This window comes from Patella vulgata, chromosome 6 (genome assembly GCF_932274485.2).
Source record: "Patella vulgata chromosome 6, xgPatVulg1.2, whole genome shotgun sequence".
Lineage (NCBI taxonomy): Eukaryota > Metazoa > Mollusca > Gastropoda > Patellidae > Patella > Patella vulgata.
The window spans coordinates 59,664,447-59,677,810 of NC_065884.2; positions in this window are offsets into that span (position 1 = coordinate 59,664,447).

Below are 13,364 nucleotides of genomic sequence, written 5' to 3' on the forward strand. Positions count from 1 at the left end.
TATAGGAAGTCGAACCCAATGGACCCAAAAATCTTGACAAAATTGGTTACTTCTCGGCAAGGGAAGATGTTGGAAACATTTTTGATATTTATATAATTGTATTGATTTATTCTATTTGTTCATTGGAAACAAATATCATAATTTTAAACGAATAATAAATATCACTCACTTCAAAAGAAATATTTGTTTTGGAGGCTATAAATACAGTTTTTGCCAAAATGAGAAAACTCCCAGTGATAATGAAAATATTAAATTAGTTTCATGAAATCGTTAATTGCATGAAGCATCACCTAGTGAAAATGTTATGAAAATCGAATAATAATTGACAGTTTTATGGACCACAACACTTGAACAGTAACTTGTAGAAAATCGTATATTTCTCCGCAACTGAGCAGGTTAGAAACCATTTTGTGACATCTATATGACCGTATCCTTTTAATTGATATGTTGATTTAAACTAAAAGTTAAAATTTTTAATACCTAGCAAACAATTATCAGCTGAAAGAATACAGTTTTTGACAAAATGGCACCACTTCCGGTGTCAATTTTAAATTTTAATCATTTTGATATAACGCACATATTTCCGCCTGTAGTAGGGAAATTCATCTTGATCGATCAGATTTGTAAAGATTAATATTTGCTTTAGAAAAGACGTCCTGAACCGCTAAAATTGTAGTTTTTTGGCAAAATTACGTCACTTCCGGTGCCGACAGAAAACTTTAGCGGTAATAAAAAATTTAAGAATTTGAACTATGGAGCACATGAACTTTGTTTTATACCAATAGGGCAATAATTAAACAATTAACCCAAAACACATAAACTGAATTAGCCACTGCGACTAAGGAAAAGAAAGCTTAATAATAATAATAACTTTTTCATATGAAAGCTTAAAGATACATTATGGGAGATTCGATAAAGAGTTGGCAGTTCTCACTATAATAATTAAAAACTAGATAACGTAAAGGCAATTTGCTGAAAATTTCATTCAAATTGATCAACTATGAACCGAGAACTAAGCGAATGAAATTTTTGCCAAGCCTCAGTCATCATTACTAAAGTCAGTACGATAAACAGCATAGTCTCGATTATCCATTTAATCGTTTAATCGAGAAGGAAAGTTATGCAGTAAATCGGCTCACAATCCACTTAAGATCGCAGGCTAGCGATGCCATCTAGAGTTGATTATGGTCTGGATAAGTTAATTAATGTCTAATTAATAATTTAGATAACATTTCAGGCCTAAAGAAAGACCTACAATATTTATCTCAAATCACAGATATTTCTCTGATAATACAAATAATTCAAAAAACAAAAAGTAAGGGTTTTTTTTTTAAAAAAAAAAACCAGATATTTTTTATAATGTAGGTCAGCATAATATCTTCCATTGACAGTCTGGCCTTCTTAAGATAGTCAATCACCAGAATACCTTTGGAATCCCAAAAGATTGGTACCATCAACTTTCCAGCAGAAGGAACCGACTTGGCTTTTTTGGGACTGGTGACTCTGGATGCTTCCATTGTTTATAATTAGACTGCATTTGATTGAAAGTGATGAATCCAGGTTTCGTCCATGATTACAAATCTGGCCAAAACATTATCAGGATTTGCTTCAAAACGGCGCAGATTGTCACGGAATGCCAGGAAAATGACACGTTTAAAGATTCGCAGTCAAAGACTTTGGCACCTATCTTACAGAATTTGTTTATCATTCCTAACTCGTTGGCGATAATATGCTCAACTCTCTCATGAGAAATGTTCACTGGCAATATGTCGAGTGGTTAATCGTCGATCAGCCGTGTAATGGCATGCATGCACCCGTGTAATGTTTTCTTGAATGGTTGCTGTTGATGACCTTCCAGGACGCAGGTCATCGTCAAGGCTCTCTCTGCCGCGCTTAAATTCCGCAGCCCACTTCTTTTCTGGGGAAAAGGAAGGGGCACTATCCCTTAAAGTGGAGATCATGTCGGCATGTATCTGTGTTAGGGGGTAATCTTTTCGGCGGCTGCAGCTACTTGATAACGCCCTATAGCCAGTGTCTGGTGATTTCAACTGGTAGGTTCACAAGATGGTCTGGTACGAAGACAATAATAACACTAAAGATGTAGTTCTTTATGATTTATTCAAAGATTGTACTTGTTGGTGGCAAAAGTTTGTTTCAACCCAAATGATCCATCCTTTTCAGGCTTAGAACTTTTCAGCTAGCCATCTTACGGACACAAGCGGTTATGTTACCAATATTTTCCGGAAGAAAGACGTCATGCTTGTAATTATTAAATGTAAAAATTCTTAATTATTACTACTTATTAAACTCTCGATGTGTCATTTTAGCGCTATAGGAAATACTTGAATATTATTGTGAAAGGTGTATCTCTAGTAGGAATATCAGCCTATAAATGGTTCATTTCCGTTCAGTATTTACAAAGATATGTTGAATTAAAATTTCATCGCTATGTAATAAGTCCGCGAAAAAATTCATTGGTAGACTTATTCAAGATTTTGTGAAAGGTATACCAAATAGAAGATAACTTATAAATTGATTCCACCTTACTTAATTACATTTGAGTAATATATAAAATTCGGATTAGTATACACATGAAAAGAAAAGGAGTGTAACGTCTTCCTTTTTGGCATTGGCCGGGCCAATGAAGACGAGCAACTGTGCTATGGGAAAATTTTACCTCACCAAACGTAAAACAAGACGACTGTTTCGTGCAGAACTGACAAAGAAAAAGCAGGCAGGAAAACCCGGAGGAATTTTCTTCCCCAACATCGGGACCAAACCCGGAACATCCTGGTTAGGCAGGGGGCACAATTCTGGCTCCAATGTATGCCTACATAGACGTGAAATTATTTGAAGAAATGTTGTTAGGTCCACAGTAAGGGGTATAGTCTGTTCATTTTCAGTGACGTAAATAGAATCGCACACGCATGGGTTTTTCTATATCGATAGTAGTGTGACGTTATTTATTGACCTACATGTATATGACACTATATAGAGACGAACAGCAGAAATCAGTGAAGCGTCAAAATCATTGAAGAATCATACTAAATAGGTCAAATCACCGGTGGCATGTATTGTTTGGTGAAAAATCCTTACAAAATATCACTGGTGTGTATATAATTAGAGTTTATTATAATCATATGTTTTTCAGATATAATACCATAACTGCGCGGATTTTACTTAACATACGTATCACCTATGGAATGCATTACATCTCACTGCTAAAACATACACAATCAAACGGGTTTTCCGAAAAACAAGTGCGAAAGTACTCTGACCAAGAACCGAGCATGCCAGTTGTCCAAGAAACAAACGTGCCAAGTGGTATGTCCAGATAACCTCGGTTATTTTGAGACTAATATGTGGTATTTTAGCATTACTATCCTTACATATGCAGTGCTAATTTAAGGGGAGTCTTTTTCCACGACAGTGGGGAATTCCAACTCAGACTGGAACTTTCTCACTGGTAAGTGATCCAGCTCACTTCTCACTGATTCACCGTGGCTCCCCAATCGCGTTACTGATTTAAAATGACATTTTGTTACGGTGCTAAGGATTCTGTTAAGCCTACGTATCCACGGGACCTTGGGTTTTTCGTTCCATCCCAAAGACTTCTTGTCAGGCCCTCCGTCCTGCACAACAGAGGCGAGGAACTATCTCGACCCACAACGGGATGGAACCCCGGACCTCCACGTTATAGTAAGCCGTTGCCCTAAACAATGCGCACCATTGCTCCTCGTGTATTATGTTAAATTAATTAAGGATATATAAACAATTATACATAAAATTTAAATGTAAGATTTCAAAATGCGAAAGTAAAAAATGGCTTAGTAATCCATGTACACAAATGATAAATATAAACAAATGCATATAAATAAGTGATATTAACATGTCTATATTAATAACTTCTTGAGAAAATAAAATGAAAGTTGTTTTTTCAAACGTCACTTGCAGCTCACTTCCCCGTCCTTGACCTAGAAGGAGGAAATAATTGTGGTTTTTCAGACCGACACTATAGATCTACACTATTGCTGAATACATGTGATAGTACATACGATCAGTTATTATTTTTGTTTACAATACACAAACGATATATTGCGCGGTATTGACGAGTGTAGACAATAAAGTTTATATAATTATAGTAATCGTCATATGGGGATTTTGTCCAAATTCCGTAGCAATTAGCCTACTACTAAATATAGTACCTTTCTGATCTGCTTATACAATGATTATAATAACATACGGGTAGAAACCTGGGGTACACTGCATAGATATATGTATTTTTTGTAAAGCATTTAGTAATAGGAAAACATATTTTTAAAACTGTTTACAAGTAAATTAAACTTACAAAACAAATATATTAAAATACTACTTAGTAGTGAAGAATTCATTCACTCATTCATTCACTCATTCATTCGTTCATTTGTCTGTTCGTTCGTTCGCTCGTTTATTTATTTGTTGTTTTTTGGGTTGTTGTTTTTTTTAAATTACTCATCTACTGATTAGTAAAATAACTAAAATACTGTTGTTTGTGTCTATATCACATTATTTGAAATTGTACATTAGATATATCATACATCCAAACCAGAAGGAGCCACAATAATGTAAGTCTACTTCGTTTGTTTTTGTGTCCTATTCTTTATGTGTAGTTTAATGATCGAGTGCGAGACATTAAGTAATATACGCATTGATATCGCACGAGTGCGTTAGCACTACGAAAGCCCAGAAGGCTCATTCCAAATTCCAGATTCCAAATTCCAAATTCCAGATTCCAAATTCCAGATTCCAAATTTGCTGCAGTAGCAAAAAAAAAAAAAATGCCAGTCCTAGGATACCGAGTAGCAGAGTAGCTCACTGCAGAGGAACTTTGCCCCAAACTGTTCACATCTGCCGAAGCAAACCCGAACTGAAATATTGTTATTATACTCTAACTGATTGGGGGGGGGGGGGTGGATGGCCGAATGGTTAGCACGTGCGTGCTGTATCATACGGCCTGTCATTGAGTCAGCTGGCGTGGTTTCGAATCCCCGGTTGTACGTGACACTGACAAGGAGTAGGGTGGCCTGTCCAACCTCGTGGGTTTTCTCCGGGTCCTCCGGTTTCCTCCCACTGCTAAAGACCCCTACGCGCAAGCGAATTATTGAAATAAAATTAAAACCATATGTTAGTCCCGAAATGACCTAGTTTGTGTCGAGTGGACGTTAAACCCCGTTTCTCTCTCTCTCTCTCTCTCTCTCTCTAACTTATTAGTCAAAAGCAAAAACCTGATCCGATTGGTCGGATCAGATTTGGAATTTGGAATTTGGAATTTGGAATCTAGTAATTTTGAACGGGTATTTATTCGGCCCAGATAGGTAAACTAGAAGTAATTAGTTGTGTAAAATTACAATTTATATAAATTCTAATTTGTTTAATTGGGGGGGGGGGGGCAATTTGCTATTTTATCGGTAAGACATGAATTTGGAATGAGCCTTCTGGGCTTTCGTACAAGTGCTATATCTATATATTACGTAATGTCTTGCACGAGACCATTAAACAACTTAAAATACAGAAATTATCCAGCACATGCATTTCAATGAATTACGTCACGCAGGTCCAATATTTCAACTAGTATAAATAATGTACGCTTAGCACATTGCCCGTATCATTATTTGAAATAATGGTTCGCCAACACCAAAGGATGACGTCACATCTGTATTTTAAGCCTTTATATTGTACACAACGTTTTCGAAATAAATACTGTTTAAACCAATAGGAAAAACATTGAAATAACACAAACACTACTTTATGCAAAACAATCACTAGCAACTTTAATAGTTGCAACAAGTATTCCCCTGTCGCTATCAAGCACAAGGTAAACAATAATAATACATAAAGCGTACTAACTGGTTGCTGAGGTGAAAATCAAGTGAGATAAAGGTTTAACATCCTAGCTATATTCTGCACGAACTAGGCTAATGAAGGCGGACATTATGTTACATGGAAACCTAAGGGCGATGTTTCTCTCTACTCTTCCTTAAATTCCAACTGGCAAGGGTTCTTTTGCAACCCCTGGGTCGCAACTGCAGCTGGGGTCGCCAAATACTATTCGTTTGGTCGTGGCGGACCACACTGACACGTTTGAGATGTCAAATAAGTAAAACAATAATAAATGTAAATGATGATGAAGTTTCATAGTAAAAGGTGACTTTATTCTTCGGGGGATCGCGGTCAGGTTTCTAGAATGGAGTAGCAACCAACAAAAGGTTGGAAAATATTATTTTACATGCACGCCAATGTATACACGAGACATCAGTTTTGCACTAGCCACCTTTTCGAAGCCACTGATAAAGGAAAATCAGACTGGAAAATCTCGAGGTACTTTCTCTGCTGAAACCAGGACGGAAACTGACACTGGTTATTAGCCAACCGGAGCCTTACCAGTCAAACATGCTAACGTTAAAAAAGGGTATCTCCGTATGACATCTTGCAGGATTGGCGTGGTAAACCAGACTGGAAAATCACGATGAACTTTATCGGCCGACAGCGGGGCTGAATCTGGGGCCTCCTGTAATTATTATTATTATTATTATTACTGCATATTTATAGTGCACCATTTCATATAACATGTTCAGGGGCACTTTACAAAGTGACAATGTAAATCACACATAAACAACAAGATTATGGGCATGTTAACGATTGTATACAGAGTCAGTTAAAAGCCTGATTAAATAAATGTGTTTTAAGTTGTTTTTTAAAAGAATATAGAGATGTACAACATCTTAAACTAAATGGTAGATTATTCCATAAAACAGGTGCTTGATAACTAAAAGAGCGCTGACCATAAGAGACTAGTTGAACAGTTTTGGGCTTTAAAAGTAGTTTATCTGATGTACGTAATGTTCGGCCAGGTGTATAAAGTTCTAAAAGATCTGAGAGGTAAACAGGAGCTAAATTATTTAAACATTTAAAAGTAAGTAATAAAATCTTAAAATCAATTCGATATTTAACAGGTAACCAGTGTAAATTATATAAAACATGAGTTATGTGGTCACATTTCTTAGTTAAAGTAACAAGTCTAGCCGCAGTATTCTGTACTTTTTGTAATTTATCTATAAGCTTTAAAGGTAAACCAACTAAAAGTGAATTAAAGTTATCTAATCGAGAAGTGACCAGAGAATTAACAAGTGACTTAGTGGCCTCTACAGTTACACATTTACGTATTTTACCTATATTTCTAATATCAAAATAGCACAATTTACAAATATTATTCACTTGAGCTCCCATAAGCATAAAACTATCAAAGATAGCGCCAATATTACGAGCAGAATAAGATGAAAATATATCACAATTACCAATTACAACAGGGGGGTTATCTTGTGCAGATTTACTTAATTGATGCCTTGAGCCTAATAACAAATATTCGGTTTTATCATCATTCAATTTTAGAAAGTTCTTTGACATCCATTTTCTAATTTCACTAATACAGTTCTCAAGTTGCAATTTTGATAAATTGAAAGAAGATGGACAATTAGGTGTAAATGAAATATATAATTGAGTATCATCGGCATACAAATGAAAGCTGAGACCATATTTTCTGACAATATCTCCTAATGGTGACGTATAGAGGGTAAATAAAATCGGACCAAGAACAGAACCTTGGGGAACCCCAAATGACAAAACAGATTCAGGCGACTATTTGCAATTAACTAAAATACACTGTTTTCTACCCACAAGATAGCTCTCTAAACGATTTAATGCAGAGCCACAGAGATCCGTCACTGCTGAGGTCAGGGGCCTGTTCCACGAAATTTTAACTAAGATAAAATACAAATTTTAGTAATTTGATTGGATAATATTAGACTAGATACAATTGAAGTATCTACTAAAATTTGGATTTTATCTTTAGTTAAGATTTCGAGAAACAGGGCCCAGAGCTTAAAAGAGCGAAAGTTTCTCCTTCGGTGGAAGCGGGTGTTAAATATAGAAATTGCACACATACAGTTTTTACTTTGTATCCAATGATTTTAACCTACGCAGTATGGTAATTTGGATATGTAGTTTCTATACTCAACAAAGATCCTTATTTTATTAAAACGTTGTGTTTCATATTTTACCGAAACGTTGTGTTTCATATTTTACCGAAACGTAATATTTCTTATTTCAACGAAATATTGTGTTTCATGTTTGACCCAAACATTGAGTTTCATATTTTACCGAAATGTTGTATTTTATGATATTTTACTTATTTCATATTTTCCCGAAACCGTTATGTGTATAATAATTTCGTAATATTTTACCGAAATATTGTATTTTTGTGATATTTTTTATTTCGTGATATTTTCCCGAAAGGATATGATAACGATATTGTCTGGAAGCTTTGCATCTTTTATTTTACCGAAATGTTACATTATTATATTTATTTTCAAAACAATTCATATTTTGTATTTCGTGATATTTTACCGAAACGATATGTTAATGTTATTGTCTTGAAACGTTGTATTTTATTATATTTTACCTAAACGTTGCAGTATTATGATATTTATTATCAACAAAAGTCCATATTGTTTAAGCACATATGTGACGTTTACTAGTTTGCTATAGTACTTTTATGTTAAATCGTGTTTAGTACAGTGTACGTGTGTAATGCATGGTTAATAATAGTATCTTCTTTCATCCTACATGATTATTTTGTACACTAGTATACAGCATATAAGTACATTGATAAATGGCGTAAATGATGTCATTGGGCCTTAAAATACTTCCGTCTATAATTTCCATTTTATCAACGATTTATATGTTCCGCATTGCCGACTTCCAAATGCCCATGTTGTAATATTTGCTCTCTACTACACGATTGAGGAAGACAACTATATAATATAAATCAGAGATACTAACTGTTGGGTATAGGAAGCATGTCGGCACAAACATGAACAAACAGAGTGTAACTTCAAAGGGAAACTTTAAAATTCATCTACGACGAAATTTTATTAGAAAATGACGTAAGTTAATCCCATTTTCCCTGGAAATATGAATCGGTTACATAAATATATATTTAACTCACTGCATAGGATTGTACTATTTCTGCGAAAAAAATGTTATTGGAAATTATCGTGTTGCAAGTTTCAGTATTATACCCGGTTTTATTCCATCACTGAGTAAATGACATGCCCTTGCTCTTTTTTCTATTCTTTAGAATCTTTATTGACAATATTAACAATTAGCAATTAAAATATCACAGTTTGATAAATATAAAGATGTGCTTTATGATAACAAAGATTTCATTAAAAATATTTAACAAAAGAGTCTGCTTTAAAGGTGATAATAATCTTTTGTTGATTTGGGGTGGTCGTTCATCATTTTACTGAGAACCATACAAATATTTGCTCTACTTGGTTGGCTATTGAAAAGTTGTCTATTTTTCATATATTATTTTTGCCTGTTTGTTTTCGAATTCATAACCACCGAACCTGCAACATGATACAGTATAAACGGTTATTTCCATTGCATACTAAAACTACCAATAATACGATATTTATTTATCAAAAATGTTTCCCGTATCCAACGAAATGAGCCCCAACCGTCCTTCGTGTCCCGATTTTCACCCGTTTAAGATATCTTTATGAAACCCTTTATCCACATAAACGTTTAATAATATATGTGCTCTTTGCGTTTTACAACTGAAATGAAATGAAATGGGGTTTAACGTCCTACTGTTTTGCTCCGAACCGGGCTAGTGAAGACGGGCATACGCCATACAGTGTGCTATGAGGGAAATTTTGCCCGGACAGCGGCACTACGGCCTACTCTTATATCGAATTCCAACTGTCAAGGGAACTTTTACGTGCACGCCAATGTGTACACGGGACCTCGGTTTTTCGTCTCATCCGAATGACTAGACAGCTGTCCTTGTCAGGCCCTCCGTCCTGCATCACTGACAAGGGGGGACCACGCCGGAAAATCGGGATGAACGTTCTCGGTCAATGCAGGGATCGAACACCCGACCTCCACTTAGCCACCGTGATCTCCCGTTTTACAACTACCCCAGTTCAGTAACTCGTTTGCTTCCACATAAATAAATTTAAACCAACCAACAGTTAGGCTGCTGGTGTCCCCGCCAAATTGAAAAGGTAATTAGATGACACATATTTTTCAATTGTATATTTATCTAATCAAGGTATTGATGTAATGATATACGCCAAGTTTCACCATTCTCACTTAATTAAAATCAAAGTTGTCGACCTCCATAGTCTCGGCCAATCAAATTTCTCATCATCGAACTTAGTAAAGGTATTGATGCACTATACTTCGAGTTTGATGTAATGAAACTCAGTTGGAATCAAGGTTATCATGTCCCAAAACATCGATGCAGAAAGTGTTCATTATTGAACTTAATCAAGGTGCTGATGGAATAAAAGTTGTCGAGCTCCAAAGTCTCGACCAATCAAATTGTTTCTCACTCTGCTTAACCTGAGCCGAAATGGCTCCTTATTAAACTTAGTCATGGAATTGATGTAATGAAACTATACACCAAGTTTCATCACTGACTATAGCACGTTATCGTGTCCCAAAGCATCGACCAATCAAATTGCGTACCTCTGCTTAGCCTAAGCAGAAATTGCTCATCATCGAACTCAGTCAAGGCTTCAGTCAAGGCTGTCACCTAAAAAAGACCTACATCATGTTTGAAAACTCTAGATCGATTAGGGGCAGAGTTATTGTATCCCCAAAAAGTGTGACGGACAGACAGACGGACGGACGTGGGTGTATAATTATTATTCCAGGGTATATGTCTTAAAAAAATCTTTCAAATATCTTGATGAGAATATGTACTAAAAGTTGTTTGTTTCTTTTACTAATAAGAAATTGGTCGTATTTAATTATGGTTTTTGGTATATAAGGGAGAGAAGGAGGGAGACACGGGGTTTAACGTCCACTCGACGACACAAAATAGGTCATTTCAGGACAGATATAATTATGGTAGAAATTTATATCAATAATTATCTCGCACGTGGTGATTCTTAGTAGTGTTGGCGGAATGAGAGAACCATACGAGGTACCTTGACTCAACGACAGACCTTGTTTATCTAAAGCGCACAGGTTAGACCACTCGACTTTTAAGATGACCCACTGACGAGTGCAGAAAAGTACGTAGGATGTCAAACCTCATTTCATTTCACAAGAGGTAACCATTTTTTAAATATATATTTTTTTTTACTAAATAAACGAGATTAAAGAAGTTGTACGAGGTGTGAATACAAATAAGAGTAAAGATCTTATGACACCAAACATTACTTATTAATATAATGGGTTATAATTAAATATACCGACTTCATTAGCTCGGTGGGGCACAGAACAGTAGGACGTTAAACCCATTACATTTCATATAATTAAATATAGACACTTTGTTAAGTTTTTCGAAGGGTGTGCTGATTACTGTAATTGGATTTCCTCGCAATACCAGAAAACCCCAACTATTTGTAAGATTTGTGTGGGCTTTTCGTACGTTTAATAGGTTCTGGCACTACCTAGGAAGTTGTGGCACTTCCTTCCCCAATCTGTTTCACAGAGAATTACGAGTCTCGTATTGTCGCGGCCGAGCAAATATTCACTGCGGATCAGTGTGTTCCTTCCCTACTTAGTGTGTACAATGAGCAGTGACGTCAAATTATTAAAGCTATACTATTGGTTTTGTGATCTTTTCATATTGTATATAAGTTAATGTATTGTTTGAATATCATTTCCCTTCTCCCTCCACAAATAAACCCCGAGAAAAACAAACGAAAACTATGGTGGCTTGTTGGTATCATGTCGTGATGTCGTGGTGTCGCCCTTCATAAGGCGACAACGCGGCAACTCGACATCATGATATTTTAACCCGACACCACGACATCACGACATTTTAACCCGTAAAAATGTCGTATTGTCGTGATGCCGGGTTGTGGTGGTGTCGGGTTATCGGAAATCTGGTGTTGGTCAAGAAAGTTCCCCGGGATTTTGCAGTGTGGTTTCTCCCTGTCGGTAGTGCAGGGCAAAGGGGCGGACAAAGAACAGTATCTAGTTGTGTAGATAGGACAAAAAAAAAACAATCTCCTTTATACATATTGGCGTGCACATAAAACATTCCTTCAATGGCACGATTGGCGCAGAAAAGTAGGAAAATTGAATGAAATGAAATTGGGTTTACTCTTCTGTCTTCTGCTCTGACTGAGCTAATGAAGATGGGCATATGCTAAATAGTGTACTGTGAGGGAAACTTTGCCCGGATAGCGGCGCTACGGCCTACTCTTATATATTGAATTCCAACTGTCAGGGGGTCTTTTACGTGCCAGCTTATATGTACACGGAACATCGATTTTTTGTCCCATCCAAAAGACTATACGTTATCCCTCGCCAGATGAGCTTTCGCGGCCAACGCAGGGATCGAACACTGGACCTCAACGTTCGCGAGCCAACGTCTTGCTCACTGAGTTACCGTGACTCCCAGAAAAGTAGGACATTAAACCCCTTTTCGGGAGTGGTTCCTCTTTGACAGTGATCAAGGACGAGGGGGGGGGGGGGCATGACAAGGGATAACGTATAGTCGTCATGTCGGGTTAAAATGTCGTGATGTCATGATGTCGGCTTGTCGTGGTGTCGGGTACAAATGTCGTGATGGTGGGTTCGGGCTGTCGATTTACGAAGGGCGACATCACGACATAACGACATACCAATCAGCCACCATACTAAACACTTATCAAACTAACGTAGGAAAAAAAAACCCTTTCATTCGAGTAGGTTGATCATGCGTATACAGTAACGAATTTACCTGTCATTAACGGGTGATGGCTCTTTGTTGTTCTTAGTGTTTAACGTCCGCTTCCACCGAAGGTGATATCGCAGACAAGTCTTATTTTTTCATTTTTATTTTCTTAAGAGCATGCACAGCAGGGGTCTTTTCTGTGGGAGGAACCGGAGTAAACCCACAAGGTTGAGAAAGGGCCCCTATCTCCAAGCCACAACCGTTACACTATAGGGACCGAAACCACAACCGCAAGCCAGAGGTGACCGACCAACCAGAGATCGAAGCGTTACACTCTAGACGAAAATGAATATAATATGAATGTATATAAAGTGATTTATATACAATTTAAAAACAAACTGATTGTTATTTATAATCAATTATGTTCCGTGAAATTGAACGGTAGTCCATTCTACACGGTTTTTTTTTATTGTTATTTTGTCGTTTGTAAATCACTCGTTACTAATTATTTCCACATTGTCTTGTGGGATAAGTTTTGCTTTGTTCATTACAAAGGGCGTCCGAAACCTTAGCCTACACGACCCGTGGAGTGATTTCAGAATGTTCACTGCGTCTTAAAAATTGGATATTGGGATCATTTATT